The following is a 22,714-nucleotide window of genomic DNA, read 5'->3' on the forward strand; positions in this document are numbered from 1 at the left end:
GCTGCTGTATGTTGTACCCTGTATCCTTACCCAGATTTTCTGTTATATGGCACGTTTTTATGCGATAATCCCATTTTATACCTTTTGATGCTGAATTACACCCCATCCCCCGTTTTTTTTTTTTTTTATTATTATTAACACACAAGTGGATGTATATATATTTTTTATGATTAAAGCACTTTAATTTTACTGACACCACTCTGCCCATAGGTATACTGTCTGAGGCTGGATTTTGTCTCAAGATTGCAGGAACTTTATGTCAAGCAATCCATCATTCCACAGACTTTCATTTTGGACCTTTTTCATGGTTGAAGGAAAAATCAATTTACCGTACTTCCTTTTACCCATTTCACTATGAACCTTTGGCTAGGATATTATTATATATTTTTTTTTTAACCAGCCTTTAGCGCTACATATTTGGGGTCAGCATTTTGTACATGTAGTTGTTTGCATTGTCACTGATCCTTGGTTCATACTGTAGAACGTCTATAACAAAGACAATGGGGGTTATTTACGAAAGACAAATCCACTTTGCACTGAATGTGCACTTGGAAGTGCAGTCGCTGTAGATCTGAGGGGGACATGCAAGACTTTTTTTTTTTTTTTTTAAACAGCATTTTAGCTTGCACATGATTGGATGATAAAATCAGTAGAGCTTCCCCTCATTTCAGATCTACCCCTCAGATTTACAGCGAGTGCACTTCCAGTGCAATTTCAAGTGCACTTTGCACTTGTAGTGCAATGTGGATTTGCCTTTCTTAAGTAACCCCCATTGTCTTTGTTTGGTATAGACGATCTACAGTGTGAACCAAGGATCAGTGACAATGCAAACAAATACATGTACAAAATGCTGAGTACCACAAACAGCTAGGCAACTATTTTTCTCACTAGGATTTTGGCAATGATGTGCTCCAGATTTCCATTTTTAATTCATTTCCAAGAGTATACAATCAAATCAAAGAAAAGATAGCAATAATCACTATAATAGTAGCATAATAAAAAGGCACAGCAGATATAGGTTGAAAACCTACTTATAGATAAAAAGGAAGCCAAGCCCATGTTCACACTGAGGGCCAGTTTGAGGTTGTGTGAGTTCACCTGAACTTGCACAATTTCAAACCAGCATTTCAGTCCAACTTCAGGGGCAATTTGACAGACATCTGTGCGGGTTCATGCACAAATGTCTATTCAAATCACCTCCGAAATTGCCAAAAGTAGTAGAGGAACTACTTGTTGGAATTGGTGGGGCACCGCAAAGTCAGCGTCGTATTGATTCAGATGGTGCCATTGTCAGCAAAAGGATTCAGTTTGGCATGTGATTTGACATGTCAAATCGGCCCAATGTGAACATGTGTTATGTATTATGGGAGAAGGGACATCCAATATATAGAGTAGGATAAAGAGCAAAACTGGTTGAACAGTGCATCAAAATATGAGAAGACAAATAGTTCCAATGCCCCCCCCCCCCCCTTTTATGTTCTGAGATCCACAGGGAGCACTATAGGTAAAGCGTAAATGTTATCAGAGAACAATGAGCGTCTTATTTCTCTTTAGGCAGGCCATACACGGTGCAAAATGTATGACCGGCCTTAGTTGCCAATTTTCTTTAATGGAAACCGAAAAAGGATGTAAAGCTTGCCCACAGATGGTATTCAAATTCATAAATGCCAGCTCCTGACTTCCTTTGGCTGGGACGTGGGGTTAGAACCAAGGATCACCATTCAGGAGATGGGTTTACCATATGTGTAATAAAAAAATAAATAAATAAAAAAGTATAATATATATTAAAAATGATAATATAATTTTTAATATTTTTTTGTTTTTTGATGTGAGGTTCATGGGTCGAATAATTACTTGCATTTCCCAACCAAACTTTCAACCGTGAATTCACATTTTAGAAAGAACCAGTGCCGACTAGGTTTATTCAGAAATATGATTATTCAGTCATCTTATTATAAATGTGCATGCTTTGCTACAATGAACTTACATCTGCCCTCATTTAGATTCACTTACCCTGTAACAGGACCTCTAAGCCCCAAGTGTAAGAGTTGAAAGGTCAACTGACGTCTGAAAGTGACTGCAGTACCAACAGCCCGACCTCATGTTGATATCATGCACGATTTCCTAATGTTTTATAATTGGATCACATAAAAGAGTCCTGCGGTTAAGGAGGAATGTAAACTACCCAAAGCACCATACTTGATACCATTATTGTATAGTGGACCTGGAAAACAGAGCAATATTTGTAGGAGACACAATTAAAGCTAAATAGCTGGCTACAAATAAATCTCTCTTATAGAAACCTTCAGAATTATAACCAACAACCTACATGAGCCCAAATGTGACTAGTGATGCTTTGCCTTTGCTGGTTCTTCCTCCATCCTTCATCAATATGCTAAATAATTTTATTTTTAATAAAGCCTTTCCGTTTTCATAAAATATCTTATTTTAGCCCCAGTGATGCCATTGCTGCCTTTCTGTGCTTCTCTATGCAGTGTCCACAAATCAAGGATGGGAGGGTTCAGCATGGTACTGTACATAGCTCCCTAAAAACACCACAGCACCCTGCCCTGGTACTCCCAGCCCCCAGCCCTAATGAAAGACATGGGCTGGCTCTAGGAGGCATTATGCAAATATCCATATACCCAGATTGGTGCATTTAAGTTTGGAGGAGTGCATGTTCCTAGCCAGGGTGCATTTGCATGCAGATCACCCTAGGTAAGTGCCAACATGTGATGCTGAGCTTCCATAATTCAAAGAGTGGAAATCCAGCTAAATAAAAGGGTCAGACCAGGGACAGCAAGGCAATGGCTAAAGAGGTCTTCCAGACAGAATATGAGGCAGGCCCTGACCTGCTGCAGGTTTTAATGCACACTGTGAGACGCTTACAGTGTGCTGTGAAATCAGAGTAAGCAATTTCAGTACAGGAGAGGAGTTTCTGTAACTGTGCAAGACTGAATGCAAGGATGGAGTTCAGGTTTAAGCGACACTAAACTTAGACACACCTCATTGCTACTAGTGTAGCTCCGCTCTATGAGCTGAATGTGTTTGCAGGTACATGTGTAGTCCATCTTGAGGGACAGCAGTACGGCCTCATGCACACTGGACATTTTTACAGCAGCCGTTTTTAGCAGTAGACGTTTTTTCTAAAGTCATTAAACTCTCCATCATGTTATCCTATGTGTCCATGCGCACACAGGCTGATTTGAGCAATAAAAATAAACCCCAAAACTAGTGGGTTCTGAGAGACATTTTTCAGCTGTAAAAAACGATCCAACGCTGATAAATGTCGATAAATGCTCAATATATTTTGCTCACCAGCATTTAATGTTTTTGATCCATTGAAAGAATACATTTTTTTTTTAAACTATAAAAACCCCTAATAAAACGCTAAAAACACTATTGCAAAAACATTGAAAAAAAAGTTGAGAAAAACTCACTGCAAAGCTATTGCTGTTTTTATAACATTATTTTAACGTCCAGTGTGCATGAGGCCTAAAGGGTGCGTTAAACATAAGGAGGGCATGCAGAACAAAACGTAGCCACACTAGAATAGGAAGTCTGAGGAAAGCAGAATTTTTTTTTTATTTTATTATTAGGAAATTAAACAAAAAAAGGAAGCGAAAGATAAAAGGCACATTCTATTTTAAAGGTGTAGTTCACCTTTAGCAAAAATTTCCCTGTGCAGATAAAGGATGTCTGTAGATAAAGAAAAGCTTTGCAGCTTTGACCAAATTTGAATAATGCCCTTGTTCTAGGTGTAGGCCATTTACATACCTCATGAAGCCCAACTGGAAAACTCCCAGGATGTTGCCAAGGTCCAGCTATCAGTGTTCATGGTCACCATCACAGGAAGCAGCTTTTTCTCCGATTCAAACCCTCCCCTCACATGCCTTTACTCTCCCCTGCAGCTCTGACCTCAGAGTTTGAGAGCTCACTCCTGTCATGGGGATAGTGAATAGTAATAGATGGGCCTCCCTTGGCAATATTGCAGCAACATCCTTGGGGTTTTCAACTAGGCTTTTTGAGGTATGTTAAAGCGGGAGTTCCACCCAAAAATGGAACTTCCGCTTTAAGCACTACTCGCCTCCTTACGTTAGGAGGGGGACTTCCTGTCCCACTTCCTCCTTCCAACCAGGGACCGCCAAGGTGACTCCTCCTTTCGCTTTCCTGTCCCACTTCCTCCTTCCAACCCCTCCCTCTAGGCGATCTCCTGGGACACGCGACAGGTCCCAGGAAATCGCTTGTCCACTCTGGGAGCACAGCACGACTCGCGCATGCGCGACTGCCCGTGAAACCAAAAGCGGTCACAGCTGGGTGCCCAGAGTGGCAATGGAGGCACCGGCAGAGAGGAACGACGCCCCTCGCTCGGCCACATCGCTGGACCGTGGAACAGGTGTCAGTTTATTAAAAAAAGTTAGCAGCTACAAAAAGTGTAGTTGCTGACTTAATAAACAAACATAAAAAGCCTGGAACTCCCCTTTAATGACCTAGAACAAGAGCATTATTCAACTTTAGGCAAAGTTAAGGTTTGTTTTGATGTACAGACACCCCTTATCTGCATAGGCAGTTTTTTTAGAATGGTGAACTAACCCTTTAAATCAGGGGTGTCCAACCTGCAGCCCACAGATCATATGCGGCCCAAGACCGCTATTATGAATGCAGCCCAAACACAAAATCATAAAACGTACTTAAAAATATTGATTTTGGGGGGGGGGGGGGGGGGGGTTGTAAAATACACTTAGCGAGCACATGCGGCTAAATTTTATAATATAGATATATCTATATCTATATCTATATCTATATCTATATCTATATATATATATCCCAATGTCTCTTTACTGGACTTTTATAATTAAAGAAAAATCTCTTCATGCCTTTTTGAGTGCTAAAGTATTAGGCCTCATGCCCACAGACATTTTTAAAAAAACAAGCTGTAAAGCTAGTACCAACGCCTGGAAAAAGCGGTGTTAAAAATGCTATTTTTACTACGTTTTGTATTACCATTTTTGCACGTTAGAGTCAAGTAGAATTTTTTTTTAAGAAAACGACATCTCTCAGCTATAAAATTTACCCACAATGCCACAGAAACCAAAAAAAAAGCTTTTTTTTTTTTTTTTTTTTTTTTTTTTTTACAGCTCTAGCATCGTGCCTCAGAATGCCCTGGTGCCAGTTTTTTTTTTTGGAAGCTTAAAAAGTGCAGCCGAAGCACCCGCAAAGCGCCTCTAAAGCTACGCTAAAGCGCTGTGCTTTCAGTGTTAAAGGGCTCTTAAGGGACTCATAAAGTTAGTTTGGTTCTGGTTTTCCCCTTTGTGTGCTTCATCCTTGAAAATAGTTGTTCCCAAACATAGGTGCTGCCGGAAACATGAATACAATGATTTATAGGGGCAAATGTTCTATAGCATTTTCATTTTAGTCATTTAACTTATTTTATGTGCCGATTTTTTTTTTTTTTTTTTTTATACAAACATAATTCTCTTTTCTACCAAAGTTTTTAAAAACAAACAATGCAAAAAGAAATCTAAAAGAATTTGTTCAGAATTAGATGAAAATTGAATGGTTACATTTGACCTAGGATTTGAAATCTTTGTGTTTTGTTCATATACAAAACAACTGCCAAGGTCCACTTGTATACAATTCAATGCTAGAAGACAGATACGTGGATTCCTCCTATTATTTTTATTTCAGGTACTTATATAGCGTCGTCAATTTACGCAGCGCTTTACATATACATTGTACATTCACATCAGTCCCTACCCTCAAGGAGCTTACAACCCAAGGTCCCTAACACATTCTAGGGCAAATTTAGACAGGATCCGATTAACCTACCAGCATGTCTTTGGAGTGTGGGAGTACCTGGAGGAAACCCACACAGGCACAGGGAGAACATGCAAACTCCAGGCAGATGGCTTTGTGGCCTCCTACCATTTTGGTGTCATTGTTTAACATTGCCTTTATTTGCTCTATTTTAGTCTATTACATAAACCATCGAAAAACATTGAATGCCATTTTGAAAAGGGCAAAAAAGAAAAAACCCCACATACTATGGGTTAATGTTGCCAGAAACCTAGTGAGCTTTAACACCGTATTCACACTCGAGCAGCTGGTTTTTGCACATTTTTTTTTGGCGTTTAGTTGCATTTTTCAAGCATTTCTGAGCTTTGTATTGTCCAATAGTGAAAACTATCATCTGTTATACCATGTGTTGATATGCGTTTCTGCTTTCAGCTGTTCAAAAATGCAAGGGTATTTTGTCATTGATTACAAGGCGTCCGATTGGATGAGATGGAGTGGAGAGTGGCGATGTCATGATCTCCACCTCGTCCAGAGAATACCTTGTATTCATTGAAAAAAAATACAAGAAGGAGTTCTGCGATTGGCTGATCACTGTAGTAGCATCAATTACTACAGTGACAGCTTCCCCAGTGTGGTCCCTCAATTTTGAGATATGCATATTTACATTGGTATGGGGGTATGCTCTTATGCAATTACAATCATTCCTTGAGTTCTGCTTTAAAAAGCTTCAGCATATTATGTGAATATTGACTTCAGTTATCCGATCATGTGAAAAAAAAAATCCATGTTTACTTATCTGCACATGGCTGGATAATTGAGGTGAATATTCATGCAACTTTTTGTGTGAACAATCCCATCTCTTAGTACATTAACCTCAGTTCCACTTCTGCAAAAAGCGTTACCAGATATGTCCAGTTTACCTGTGAACTACAGAACCCCCCCTTAATTGTGTGTCCTTGCGGTGATCTGCATTTTAAAATGCTGGTCACTGCACAGATTGTGAATTCAGCTTTATGCTCACACCACCGGCCATTTTCTTTTTCCTTCCAGAGACACCACAGATGCAGGGGCATCTTTTCCTTTTAGTGATATCCCCCAACACACAGGCATTTGTTTCCCCTCACACTGATGCAAGAGCATTTCCTTCTACAACATGGTTTGTGCCATATTTCACAGTGAATGCATACTGCCAGATGGAAGGTGTGCCACTATTAAATTCATGTTGCATGTATTTTAACGAGGCATGCTGTACACAACAGTGTTCATTTCGTAGACTAAAATGTTTTCAAAATTAAACACTATTTTAGTCTACTAAATTACAGCTAAAACATTTCAGATGACTAAAATACGACTATGCAGTGTACACACGATCAGACTTTCTGGCAGACTTGGTCCGGCGGACCGGAATCTGTCGGACAATTCGATCGTATGTGGGCTCCAGCGGACTTTTTTCCCCAAAAGTCCGACGTAGCTAGAAATAAAACAGGTTTCAAATCTATCCGGATGGACTCAAGTCCGACGGACTACAAACAAAAAAAAACACAACAACAAAATAATAATAAATCATCATCGGGAAAACCGTTAGCCTTTGTGCTAGTCTGATGGACAAAATGCGACGCAAGGGCAGCTATTGGCTACTGAACTTACTTGTTTAGTCCAGTTTACGTCATTACGTTCAAAACTAACAGACTTTCGAACGGACTTAGTCCAGTTGTGTGTGGCCAAGTCCGTTTGTTCAGAAAGTCAGTTGGACCTCGTCTGTCGAAAAGTCCAGTTGTGTGTACGCGGCATTAGGCTTCATTCACACACATACGACTTCAAACCTGCACCAACTTTGGAATGCAACTTGGATAGGGCTTTGGCTAGTGATAATGGACAACTGTTGAATTGTAGAACATTCATGTATGACTTTCATGCAACTTTTCAGGGTTAACATTGATCTATGGCTGAAGGTCAGATTAAAGTAGTGCATGGGGAATGACTTGTCATGCAATTTCGATGTTCAAAGTTGCATGACAATTCGCACAAGTGTGAATGGACGCTTAAACTAAACTAAAATGAAATAGAAATTTGATGTTAAAATTAACACTTCTGCACACATCATTACCCCCACCACAGCCCTTACACCCTGTATGACTAGACATACAGTATGTACTAACATAAGGAGCTGCATGTATATTTAACTCGCAAGAAAACATACACTGATCATAAAACACTATTCAATGTGTCAATATTCTTCCTGTCACTGTCTATTAATACATACATTTTAAGGAAGTACTGTACATGCCTGCCATTCTGAACTTTTAGAATGATTATTAGTTTGCGCTTTGCAAGTTAAAACATTATTAGCACAGGGATTTTAATGTGATACCAATTCAGAAAAAAAAAAAAAAAAAAAAAAATGGGTGGAATGTTACATACTTTTAGGTAGCCATGCAAGATGTACAGAATAGTACGCTTTTGCTTTTCTGAGTCTCTGCGCTAGAATTAAAGGCTCTTTGGAAACTTGCATTGGGACTTAAGCACAGTATTGGGTAACACGCATTATATATGCAAGATTGCGCCTCTTCAAATAGATATGGCCAGGGGCGGACTGACAACTTATGGGGCCCCCGGGCAATAGGAGATTATGGGGCCCCAAGGCATTCAGAGATTATGGGACCACACAGTAGACATAAACACACACGCACAGTATACAATCACACAGTATACGTAGACATGTTTCTATTGGCTGAGAAGGTACTGGAGAGGTAGGGCAGCTATAATCTCAGGATTTTTAGACCGAAAGGATGTCGGTAAGAGACAGATGGGAAAAAAAAAAAAAAAAAACGAGTGGCCCAATGGTCAGTCCGCCCCTGTAGAATTTAATAATACTGACATGGAAAGTAGGTATTTCCATGGATACTTGATAACTCTAACCCCCCGTTCAACGGAGCATAGGTGAAAAATGCTCAAAAAAAAAAAAAAAAAAAACACATAAAACAAACAGAGCTTGTTTGAGCTTCAGGCGTCTTGGAGCTTCTGGCTTCAGACGTTTTGTAGTGGAGGAGATGTGAACCATCTCTATAGAGAATAATTCATTTTTTTCCCTTCCAGCGATTTGTAGCTTCAGGCTTCAAGCTATAGAACGCTCAGGTGTGAATGGGGCCTAAGATCTATAAAATCGGTCAATCAGGCAATAAGTGCTGCATTGGTAGATGGGGGGGGGGGGGGGGGTTGGGGGCAGGAGAGGCAAGTCTTCTTCTCCATGCTTGAGGGTCAAGGCTGTGGTGAGGCAGGCTGGGGTAATTCTTTACAATCAAAATGTCAATGGTAGCAGCCACCCAGCATTGTACAAATATTCAAATCTTTACACCTACAGGGTGGGAGTAAATTTTTTATATATACATATACACATATATACACACATACACATACACACACACACACACTAATTTTAGGAGAGCAGAGAGCAGATCATGTTTTAAAAAAGGACTTTGCTCATCCTGCACAGCCCCTTTCTTTTTGGTAACTGACTGTGGTCTATGAGCACGTGCATATCCTTGAGTGATCATTTTTATCAAAAAGTTATAAAAGACTTCTAAAATAAGCAATGATGGCTTTTTGAGGATTACATTTAAGGTTAGGCATTGTTCACTTTCATGTCAAAGATGGAGATTCCTCACAAGCAAGCATTTCATTGTACTAGTACTTTGTGAACTTGAAACCCACTTGAAACAGGGAAAAAAAAAAAAAAAAAAAAACCCCCATCTATGGCCAGCTTTAAACTTGTAACCCCTTTGAAGAGATATTTTTATGAAGTTCAGCAAATATAATTTATTTTCTTTATAAACACATGCAACCACTGAAAGAGCCTGATTATGGCCATCAGAAATATATATTTATCACACACACACACACACACACGGTTTTACCAAAGGACAAATAAGCAGGACATATCATGGACTGTGCCAGGCTTTTAATTTAATTGGCAGCTTTTACAAGTAGGATTTGGCCAGCTCACCGACATTAGTTTCACCATATACACTGCTCAATTAGTGAACACGGCAACCAGTTAAGTGGATGAAGAACTATCTGCAACTCAGTCTACAATACTCTGCACCCACCAAGTCTGTTAAGTTAAAACAGAAAGAAAGTGCCACTGCTTGGGTTTATGTTATTAAGAAATGTATCCTGTCTTATAACTGATTCCCGACCAACTCACGCAGATATACTGTGGCAGAATGGCTCTCCTGGGTGAAATCCTGTATGGGTACCTCTTTCCCCTTTTTCGGCCACCAGGGGGGCACGTGCCTGCTACACACCGAGGGACACTATGCACATGGCCGCGATCTCTGCCCGGCCACGCACGAGTGCCAGCACAGGGATTTGTGTATATAAAAAACAGGAGAGGAGACATGTCGTTTGATCCTAGTAAGTAGGAACAGCGATAGGTCTCCTCTCCTATTCAGTCCTATTCCCATACAGTTAGAACACACAGTTAACCCCTTGATCGCCCCCTAGTGTTAACCCCTTCCCTGCCAGTGACAGTTACACAGTAATCAGTGCATTTTTATAGCACTGATCGCTGTATAATCGTCAATGGTGTCAAAAGTGTCCGGTCTGTCTGTCTGTCACAATACCGATGAAAATCGCAGATCCCCGCCATTAGTAGTAAAAATCAATAAATAATTATACATAATAAAAATGCCATAAATCTTTCTCATAGTTTGTAGATGCTATAACTTTTGCTCAAACCAATCAATATGCCAAAAATATATAGAAGAATATCGGCCTAAACTGATGAAGAATTTTTTTTTTTTCTGAAATGTGGGCGATATTATTGCAAAAAAAAAAAATGTTTCCCCCAAAATTGGCGCCCTTTTTGTTTATAGCGGGAAAAAAAAGGATATCAAATAACACCAAAAAGAAAGCTCTGTTTGCGGGGGAGAAAAAAGGATGCAGGTTTTGTTTGGGTATGACATTGTATGACCATGCAATTGTCAGTTAAATCGATGCAGTGCCAAATTGCAAAAATTGCTCTGGTCAGGAAGGGGGTAAAATCTTCCAGGGCTGAAGTGATTAACTAAAATTGTTTTTAAAAAATGTGTGTCTGTGTGTGTGTGTGTGTTAGGGAACCTGACTAAATTGAGTTGTACACTAAGCATTTGTCCCCCTCCCCCCAAAAAAATAAATAAATAAAAAATGAAATGGAGTTCCGTTAAGAAGAATTAGGATTTACAAACAGTAGACCCTCTAATAGCCAAATCAAACCAAAGCAAAAGCCAATGTGCATGGGGACTGACTACGTACCGGAGGATAATATGCTGTGCTTTTTATCTACCGTATATACTCGAGTATAAGCCGAGATTTTCAGCCTCTTTTTTGAGGCTGAAAGTGCCCCCCTCGGCTTATACTCGAGTCATCGCTGTCTGTCTGCCCGATCAGCGTGTCGAGCAGACAGACAGCGGCCATTCTAGGATTCAAAGGCCGCGCCTCCGTCTCCGCCTTCGCCTGTGATAGGCGGAACACTGAATTTCCCAGCAGTCTGTGTTCCGCCTATCACGGACGTCCTCTCATCCTCGTCCGTAGTATGAGGATGAGCGGACGTCCATGATAGGCGGACCACTGACTGCTGGGAAATTGAGTGTTCCGCCTATCACGGACATCCGATAGGCGGAACACTCAATTTCCCAGCAGTCAGTGGGAAATTGAGTGTTCCGCCTATCACCGACGGAGGCGCGGCTTTTGAATCCTAGAATGGCCACCGACGAAGAGCTGCGGGACGGGCCGGGACGCAGGCCGGGACGGGACGCAGGCCGGGACGCAGGCCGGGACGGGACGCAGGCCGGGCCGGGACGCAGGCCGGGACGGGACGCAGGCCGGGACGGACACAGGCTGGACGGACACAGGCTGGACGGACACAGGCTGGACGGACACAGGCTGGACGGACACAGGCAGGCTGCACGGACACACACACACACACACACACACACACGGATGCATGCACACACAGGGATGGATGGACACACACGGATGCATGGACACACACACACACGGATGCATGCACACACAGGGATGGATGGACACACACGGATGCATGGACACACACACACACACACACACACGGATGCATGCACACACACAGGGATGGATGGACACACACACACACGGATGCATGGACACACACACACACGGATGCATGGACACACACACACACGGATGCATGGACACACACACACACGGATGCATGGACACACACAGGGATGGACGACACACAGGGATGGACAGGCATGTCTCACCCTCGGCTTATACACGAGTCAATAATTTTTTCCAGTTTTTTGGGGGTAAATTGGGGACCTCGGCTTATATTCGGGTCGGCCTATACTCGAGTATATACGGTACTTGTTTTCAGCAAAATATTTGTTTGTCAAAGCTATGCATTAAATCCACTGCATATACATGATTTTTTTTTTTTTTAACTGTTCTTGATAAGAGTCTGCCTATACCACTTAGGCCCCATTTAGATGTGCAAGGCAGTAAAAATGTGAACTGGAGCCTCGTTTTTAGCGTTCTCCCTAAGCTGCAATAGAAAGCGTACAGTGATCTGCTTTGCGCCTGCGGCAAAAACGACCCAACGTTGTGGTCGGCAAGTGTGCTGAATGGTAGCATCACAAACATCCCACAACCACATTCATGCAATGGTGGCACGTTTGTTGTTAAAAATGGTGTTAAAACATACATCTAAAATCTACCCTTACACAGAAGGCCCACACCGACTTTCTTTAAAGCGTTAGTTACCTAAACACTTCATATTCCTGATATGCTCCTGCTGTACCATGTATCTTGTTTGCTTTGCATTGCTTCCTTTATGTGAAATCCCCAGTGTTCCCGCTTGTTCCTCTGCTTTCCTATTAACAGCTGACCACACTAAGCAGGAGAGCACACTGTGGTAAGATCTCTAGCTATGCTGGAAACTCAGCCTGCTCGCATTTAATGATCAGATTTGTCCTGACACGCAGCCCGCTGCACAGCCATTTACTGGCAAGCTCAGTTTGTTGCTACTGCTTCTCCTCCCCCCAGCTCTTATGCAGCTGAGAACAGACGGAATGTGATCATTTATTTAGGAAAAATAAAAAGCATTATAAAATATTTTTGTTCTCCATCTATGCAAGCATGTTTTTCCTTTCATTTCTATTTTAACTGAATGGGCTGTTTTACAAGGGGATCGTTTCTAAATCACCTGCTTGTAATGTCATTATAAATTAGGCAATTTCATTCATAAACAGGACTTTACTTATATTCTGTCATATAATCAGCTTCATAAATTGACACAGCAAAGACAAATCCCACACCGGAGTGTCCAAACACTTCAGATTCCATGTTGGAAAGCAACGCGTCACCTTTCATATGCTCATGTACCCATGAAACATATTAGTTACTGTGGAGCAACCATACAGCACAGGTTTCATGGTAATGTGCGATACAAATCTGCACAGAAAAGAAATGCATACTAGTCCTGATTTGAATGGCTTACATAGAGGTAGTTCCTTTATGCAACCAGAACCATAGATTACAGTTTGTCATGTGACTTAAATATCATACTACTGCCCACCCACATACATACAATTACACACACACACACCTCATATTTTTGTAACTAAATTCTATCTTTTCATGTGACAACACTGAAGAAATGACACTTTGCTACAATGTAAAGTAGTGAGTGTACAGCTTGTATAACAGTGTAAATTTGCTTTCCTCTCAAAATAACTCCACACAGCCATTAACGTCAACCACTGGCAACAAAAGTGAGTACACCTCTAATGAAAACGTCCAAATTGGGCCCAATTTGCCATTTTCCCTCCCCGGTGTCATGTGACTCATTAGTGTTACAAGGTCTCAGGTGTGAATGGGGAGCAGGTGTGTTCAATTTGGTGTTATCGCTCTCACACTGGTCACTGGAAGTTTAACATGGCACATCATGGCAAATAACTCTGAGAATCTGGAAAAAAAAAAAAAAAAGAAGAATTGTTGCTCTACATAAATATGGCCTAGGGTATAAGAAGATTGGCAAGACCCTGAAACTGAGCTGCAGCACGGTGGCCAAGACCATACAGAGGTTTAACAGGCCAGGTTCCACTCAGAACAGGCCTCGCCATGGTCGAGGTTGTTTTTTAGGAAATAGACGTACGAGTGCTGCCAGCATTGCTGCAGAGGTTGAAGGGGGTCGGTGATTGCATGCGATTATTAAATGTGCTCATTCTGAGCGATCAAGTGTGCTGGTGACTACATGTATGCCAATGATTCCCAAGGCAGTATAATATTCTCACTAAACACCACTTACCTAAGCCATTAGGTTGCACCTGGATATGCACATTTACTGCACATCACACAAATACATTTGTAACTACAAGGGTTTTGTTCAGTTGTCGGCTGCATGGAAAGAAGCCACACCTTGGAAGCAAGGCCATTTTTAATAATTTACAGTTATTCGAGTTGTTTTTGCATATTGTGTCTCCTTGCGTTTGAGCACCTTGGGCAGGTGCCCCTGCTACCTTTCCTACACCTATTGTCATTCTCTCAGAAATAATGAAAACATGTAGGTAAAAGTATTATACCAGCGGCTTTGCATGCACATCACAAGGCTAAAAATGCATACTGAAAGTAAATAGGCATAATGATCACAAGATCTTTTGCATTCAACCCGCCATGGGTCCTGTAATATTTTCATAAATTTTATATTAACGCTATGCGCAACAACAAGAAATATTTAGCACAAAAAGGATGTGTTCTGCCCACACATTTTCATATTGGAATTTGATTTGCTAATGAAGATACTACCAGAGGGCAGTTTAGCAGCATTTTAGCATTGATGCATGCAAGCAATACACGATGATGATGACGATTTCTGTTAACAGCTTGTAATATTTTGATTGGTGTTGTTTCATTGATATACATTGTATTCTATTACACTATCAGCTCAAGTTTCAATATATGAGTGGAGCCAAGACAAAAAAAAACAAACACACACAAACAAACACACACTCGAGGTCCACAATGCTGCATGCAAAAGAAAAAGTATTACATTTTCTAAAAAGAATCACAAAGCCAAAAATAAGACAAGATTCACACATGCAAACTGCAGTAAGATGAATCGTATACTTTAGCATTTGTTGGGGACATTTCAAAGCTGTTGCTGGACCCAGAATTATTAATATAACTGGCACACATTTCAGTATCTGTCTTCTTTTTGCAACGTGGAGAGCCAACAGGGATAAATTACTTAGAGCAGTGCTATCCCCCACTCTAGGTGATGGAGAGAGATTTCCTTTCCACTAGCCATAGCAGCTGGTCTTTATTCAATTCTGTAGCTATTGGCATTGTGGAGAAATGCATCTTCAAAGTTAACAACTGATTTCTTTCTTTTGCTGCATAATCTTGGCAGCCTGTCAGCTCTCTAATGTAAACACAGTGGATATTTCTATGCCATTACAAAACTGATGGAAAAGGAACTTTAATCCTTAGGCCCATTACACGTAAGGCAGACTCTGTTAGAGCTGAGCAGGCAGTCTTCAGCAATGAAAGCAGGCGGATGGCCAGTCCGTATCCGCTTATGCAAAGCAGACATGGACACACAGACTGCTCTCCTCCATGGGTGGACAGATTTGAACAGACCGTATGTCCATTTACACCCGATTGCCAACAGATCCCCATCCTTCTGTTTTTAGCAGATATGATCAGATCAGATGTCTTCAGGTGTCACAGGGACATGTCCATTGACACCCGCTGCTCTATAGAGGAGACAGGAGGTTCTGATCATGTCCGCCTAAAAATACTGTCAGATGGACCCAATCAGTCGGCCCATGCGAAAGGGCCCTTAGGGTCTGTGCACACTAGGGGCAGAATTTGCTTTTACAAGTGTTTCTCTCTCCCTTCCCCCCCCCCCCCCAAAAAAAAATATTCTCCTCTGCTAATTTTTCAATGAGCACTTGGAAATGGGAATGCTCCTAAAAGTTTTTTTTTCTGCCCAATCGCTCCTTTCAAAAATGTGATTCTGAAAGGTTTTTTTTCTGCCTCTAAACTCTCCTACAAAAATATACCCGTAAACCCCCTAATGTGCATAGACACAGGCTAAAATAGAGCTGCTTCTACAGCCCGAAGAAAAACGCAAAATCACCTGTATAAGCAGCATTTTTTATTTTTATTTTTTTAAGCCCAGTATTCATGGACTCTTCAAGATCACATCAAAAGAATACTTACGTTACAGTACATGCAGCTAGGAAAGTCAGGGTAAATACAGAACACGCCAGACGACTAACTACTTCCAGTTTGTTCAGAACCATCTGCCCTGGATGCAAATAGTGTCCATGGCTAGTCAGGGGCCCTCATCTAGCCACACATATTAATACTTACATTTAAACAGTATTAGCCATTGATCTATACAGTGTACAAATCAGGCCGTGGCTTTTCACAATCAACGTTCTGAAGTTTCTCCACCATAGATTCTTGGCGATGGAGCAGCTAATCGCCCATGTGAATAAACCCTTAGGCAGCTTTTCTTTATACATTTTTCACACATCGCCCTCCCCCCACCCACAACCATCTGTAAAAGACAGTAAGCACATACATGTTAATTTGCACATTGTTGCAGTACTCTATAATAGGTTAGGATCAGAAAAAAATAAAAAATAAAAAATATATCACACGTTCTAGGTAACCAAGGTGATCCTAGATAGATGTAGATGGTAGATGGGTGCTGCTTTGATAGAACCGAAGGTATACCTGCAAACTCCAGTGCTGGAAACTTGGTCCAGCCACTGTACATGCCTACAAACCAATTTTTTTTTTACCCATATAGTTCAGTACTCTGAAAAAGGCTAAGTAGGCATATAGGTAAAACATGTTTTCATACACCCATTTACAAAATGTTTTGCAGCACACCGCATCATATGTTACCCCTACCTTCATGGATTTTCATATATTAGCAGATCTTCACATTTGAGTTCAGGTCTACTCTATGTTAAAGTGGAAGTAAACTCCCCTATCGTTTTCAGCCAAGGAAGCTGCCATCTTTGCCTCTGTTTAATCTTCAACTGCTATGGTGCTGCACATGTGATTCGTTATGACACCAGCCATTGGATGGTTTGATATTTTGGCTGAGAGCACAGCCAATGTGCAGTTAGCATTCCCGGCATGCCTTTTTTTTTTTTTTTTTTTTAACTGTTTAAAACCGATGGGTTTACTTCCACTTTAAATAGAAGTAATCACCAAGCCAAAGATGTACACTCAGATATGTACTTTGTGGCTGGAATTATTCCAAAAAGAAATAATAAAAAATAAAATAATAGCAGTTCACTTCCTGGTTTGCATGTGTGCCTGCATATTCCTGTGCCTACAACATTATACATGTATGCCCGCAGTGTGAGATTCAGGGCACTGCTGACTGATTGGTAGCTTCAGGAGAATTGGTGATGGCCAAAATGGCCATTTCCACTAAGGAGGAGGTTCTGACATAAGGAAACCCCCCTTAGCTTTTTGGCAAATTACATACACCAATGATTTTGGACATCTATACTTGGATAGGATAAATTGGTTAGCCTATATTGTTTCTAGAGTGTCAAACAGAAACGGCACTGATTTTTACTTTCAGATGGGCTGCACTATATGCACACTGTATTGCGAATTTGGAATTGTATCCACCACGAGTCATAATATTTGTTATACAAAACATTCTGCATTTCAGTTTTCATAATATCTTAAGCTATGCAACATATATAACTTTTTGGTCTTGAATACTGCCATGGTGATAACAGTTGATTAGAATGCTGGGTAAACTAGGATGATGAGTGTCCTGTTGTGTTTTTTTTTTTAATTTAAAACAAAACAACTGCTAAACGAAAGCATTTAAAGCTGTGCTAGGTTATCGCAACACACAATTTACTTTAGTGCCCATCTCTAGGTGTCCTGCAGATTGCGGTGCTACAATTGTGGCATTTCTATATATTGCTTGAACTCAAAGACGGTCAACCCCCACAAGTCCATGGGACTGACTTTTTCAAGCCACACAAAGAAAAGAATGTGCAAGCTGATAACTGAATGTGGATATTAATACATGGAGTAGCACTACTGTTGCAAGGCCAAGTTTTTACAGTGGAATATGTAGAGAAGGAAACCATGGAGATGTGTAAATTGCTTACCTACCATGGCACTTGGCAGAAACACTTCCTGGAGTTTTTCACCATGTACATGCCATTATTTTTAGGCTTGTAAACTGCTAGGTGCAGCATCAGCTTCTTCCAAAGCACCCAAGAGCTTGAAAGCTCAAAGATCTCCATTATGCAACTTTCAATCACAGCTGAGAAGCTAAGCTCTAGGCCCACCTCAGAGTTCTCCATCATTGGTCAGGAAAGCCAACTATCACAGTTATGAGAGAATGTGAACCCAAAGTGAGAATGTTATAACTCTCACAAAAACGAGTTGGTATTTCCATACAAAGGTCTCCCAGTTGTATTGCACTCCCGATGCTCTCTGGAAGACGTGTTCACCTAGAAAAACCTATTTTTTAATGTGTATTCACTAAAAATGCAATGCATTTTCCCTTTAAAATGCATGTTCAAAATGTTATTTTAGTAATGCATTTCAGATCAGTTTATGAGTACTATATCCATCTTTGACTGCACATACCTTAGAGACCATTCTGCTTCATAGCAAGTACACAAACCATACAGTACCATTAAGGCCTCTAAAGATCAACAAGAGATTTGTTTGCAGCACAATTCTCCTACATCAACCCAAATTTTTCTACAACCAAGGGCCACTAGTACCTATAGAGAAGAGTGGAGTATGGATACTGTATGTAACAGTATAGCAATTTTCATTTTCAGTAACTCATATGATCATTTTGAGAGATGAATAGCTTGACAGATTCAGGACTATTCTAAGGAACGATAGAGCCATTCCATAAAGCCCTGTGTGGCCAGCCAAGAAAAGTAGCCATTCCTTCAACATATCAAGTATTCAAAATGTGAGGTTTTGCAAGCAATCCCAATACTGAATGTGTTTGAGGGATATTTAACACCTACATGTGTCATTAACTGCTTCCAGATTAGCCCTTGTGAGCACCCTAGGGGTAAAGCTGCAACACGATATGTCACCCACAGAGGATAACCGATCATTGTATCGGGCCGGTGCCATGTTATCACTGTGACCAATCACAGGGATCACCTGACAGTTGTACACAATGAATAGCTTTCATTCATAGCCATTCATTGTGTTGATCTCTGTAATTGGTCACGGTGATCACAAGGTACCGACAGGGCCAATCGCAGTGCATCTGTACCATGATCACTATGGCCAATCACAGCTTCCCAATAGTACACGATGAATGAATGAATGGATGTCATTCATAAAACTTGCTTAGAACAAGGGAGAAAAAAAAAAAAAAAATGATCACTCCCCCAGGAGTAGTACATTGTCCCTATTGTAACACTGTACTGTACTGCTCTGGTCACATTATGTAGCAACAGTTTAGCAATTTTCGCTGACTTGCAGCAACTCATCTAATCAATAGTTTGACAGATTTCAAACATATTTAGACAATGGAAACTGTGGGCATTCAAAGAATGCATTCAGATTGGATGGGGTGGAGACTAGGGACAGAAGAGGGGCAATGAGCAACCTAGGGTGACAACCCTGCTCCTTCATAGATATAGTACAATGAGGGAGCATTGTCACTCTAGGACAGGACGTGTGTTAGTGGCAGGATCACCAGAGCCAAGCAATATATGACATCCTAACCCTCTTGTATTGACGGTTATTGTTACTTTACCCCTTTATATAGAAGTGCTGTGCAAACTGTTGGCGAAAGATAAATCCTGTAATTTTTGCTCTTGGGTTTTAAAACACTCTAAAGCAAAGTGAGCATACGTTGTGGCAATAATGTATTTTGGTGAAGGTCTATGAATATTTGCTTGGATAAAGGTTTCACACTTCAAGATATACAAAATATTTAGTGATGAAGTCAATATCAATGTGTGTATCCTCATCTATTAAGAGCAATCAGAAGAAAAATAAATAAGTTTTATTGCAGATTTTTTCTTTCCTTTGTTAAATACGCCAAACACCAAGCATAGCATGGTTATTTGCATGTCTGTGTTATATCAGCATTCAAAATAAGGTTCATTTATTTTTAATAACAATGTGTAACAGAAAAAAAGACACATATTTCCTAAATGACACCCAATCATTCCTGGTAATACTACTGGTCGGCCATTCCTCCTCTGTACCACAGGGTAGAAACACACAAAAAAAAAAAAAAAAAAAAAGGGGGGGGGGGGGGAAATGGCAGTTGCTGAAAGCACATAACGATGCCCACAAATACAAACAATCCCATTTTCCCTAACAAATGTGAAAGAAGAGAATCCAAAACCTATTTTAGTTGATTCTGCCAGCAGAGTGCTTTTTGTGCACATTCATCATTTTAAGTAGGCATACAATCTTGACAGCGGATGCCATTTTGAAGCTCACTGAAGCTTAGAACTATAATAAACACAAGACAGCACTAGGAGCAAGCAATGCACCACCACAAGGTACAAGAGACCAGAACGTGTAGCCAGGCATTTACAGTATAAACAGCTTTTGGGGTTTGTCCCCCCCCCCCCCCTCCTGTGGAAATCATGGTCAGATTGGGTGTAACATGACAAAAGAACCCCTCTTTAAATATGCCAGGGCACTAAAAGACATCCAGCGAATCTACAAGGTGGGAAACCAAGTGCAATAAAAGGATCAAACCTATAAAACAAAAAATAGATCTATGCCAAAAACCAACTATCAAGCAATCCAATATATCTCAGGCCAATAAACCCTTCTTCTTTCATGGCCCCTAGAAGCATCCAGAGGTCTCATTTATCCATTTTTAGCAATAAAGAGCAACTGGTTTTATTGGAGCTGGCTGAAACCATCTGATCACCAATGCATACACATGGGAAGATTCACAGTTTCAGGTGTCAACCAGATCTAGGTTCTCCGACAGCCATCTTTGTGAGCATGTGCCAACACTGGGGCAGGGTTTTTGTTTTTTTTTAACAAAAAGAAGGGGATGAATAGGAAAAGGCAGATTCTTTTGCAAAGACAGGAGCACCAATCTTTACCAATGCCATCTTCCTAAGTGTATTTCTTAGGGTGCTTAATAAAATTGATGACAAGCTAGTGTGTATGGAGTGATCAGGAGCAGTACAAAGAAGCAGCATTTCATTGCACACTTTTTTTTTTTTTTTGCATTGAAGATTCTGTAAGGGAGAAAGATGCGGAGGACCAGCAAGAGATTCATGCAGAAGCTAAAGCTCTCCACGCCCCATGCCTCTGCGCATGCGTGAGTCAAAGACAAAGGAATTGGTAATTACTGTAAACTCTCATTCATTTCCACTGCGGTGTTCATCATTTAACAAGATACCAAGACATATGGGTCTCATTAACGATCACCCTACATGTCAGTCTATTATAGCCCTCGCAGATGCCAAACAGATCAATAATCACCCCCCCCCCCCCATGTCAGACACAGCAAGCTCTGCACAGAGACACGTTTTAATGAAAGGCTGATCGGTGGGTGCTGGATAGAGCAGGAGACAATAGTGCAATGGCTGCAGATCTGCTCTGGACAGATGTCATCCAGCTGTTGCATAGGCACAGCCACCGCATCCAGCCAAAGCATTCCAACTAGTCTACATAGCATGGGGCGAGCAGGCTATTGTACAATCACAGATCATCATTTATCAAGAAAAAAAAAAAAAAATGAGGATTGCTGGTTAGTGAACTGATCAGGGGCTGCAATTAACCCCTTCCTGTTCTGCCAAGCGCAAGAAACGCCCCAGTGTGCCTAGAAGCACCAGCCACACCATCTAAAGTAGGCAAGGATCGCAGCCCTGGACAAAGACCACATAGAAAGAAAAGGATTTAGGTCAATCATCCCTCCAATGGAGGCATTCCAGATTAATATGTGCAGATCCTTTAACGAGTGTGCCCAGCTTAGTCTTCTGAGATCTGGTTAGTGCCCATTACTTTCGCCCAAACCTCCCTTTTTTTTTCCTCCTATAGTCTTCTCTTCCACCAATTCTGATCGGAAACTCCTATAAACTGCCCCCAGCTCCACTCCCAACACGTGCTGGAGCCAGTAGATGAATGACAGGATAGGAGGGAAAGCTGGGCTCAAGAGCTGACAGTTCCTAGGTAGTGAATCGCAGCTCAGATCTGCAAGGAATGTCAGTGATCTGATGTTTTTTTTTTTTTTTTATGTGTGACACTCCTATTGCCTTTGCTGCAGTGTGTATAGAAATGAATGGCTGAGATCTGCTGCGATCTTACCTTGTAGGATGTCCTGTGTCTGTCCTTGTGTGTGTTGTGTACCCCGGTGTCACAAAGACTGGTGCTCGGCTAGTGCCTGCCCTGGCTAGCCTGGCTTGCCTGTGTCTCCCTCGCTCGGTGGCTGGGACTGTAGTGATTAGAAGCCGTTGTAGCAATGTCTGTGCTGCCTCTGCATTTCTCCCACTCCCTCCTCCCCTTCTGCTTCTTTTTTTTTCTCCCTCTCTCCACCCCCTGGTCCCCCCTTTTCCACTTCTCTCCCACTCCCTCCCTCTCCTCTGTCCATAAGCCACTCTGGGGCTTTTCTTTCTTCTTTTTTTTTTTTTAATAAACATTAAAGTGTGTGTGCTGCTCATACTTACCCTCAAATTTAGGAGATCGCACTTGTGAACACTGGGGATGGGAAGATGTGTGCCTGTCAGTCATTAACCTGCTAATGAATTGCAAGCTCCTCTACAAGACTTTTTGCTACTGGATCTGCTTTCAACCTTTTGGACAACATTTGCTACTATTTCAAATTAGTTTTTCTGAAAGTATTACAAGCAAGTGTTCTTAGAAGATATCACCATGTTGGTTATTA

General features: G+C 41.1%; 1 protein-coding gene across 1 annotated transcript in view; it reads right to left on the reverse strand.

The window, feature by feature from the left end:
• BASP1 (brain abundant membrane attached signal protein 1) overlaps positions 1-22,319 on the reverse strand; it is a 111,858-nt gene extending 89,539 nt beyond the window's left edge. The window contains exon 1 of the mRNA XM_077492016.1: positions 22,138-22,319. The gene's annotated coding sequence lies outside the window, so the exon portion shown is untranslated. The remainder of the gene's footprint in view (positions 1-22,137) is intronic.
• Between the last annotated feature and the right edge of the window lie 395 nt (positions 22,320-22,714).

The sequence above is a fragment of the Lithobates pipiens genome, unplaced genomic scaffold (genome assembly GCF_037356315.1).
Source record: "Lithobates pipiens isolate NorthernLeopardFrog02 unplaced genomic scaffold, aLitPip1_a1.2 Scaffold_19, whole genome shotgun sequence".
NCBI classification, from domain to species: domain Eukaryota; kingdom Metazoa; phylum Chordata; class Amphibia; order Anura; family Ranidae; genus Lithobates; species Lithobates pipiens.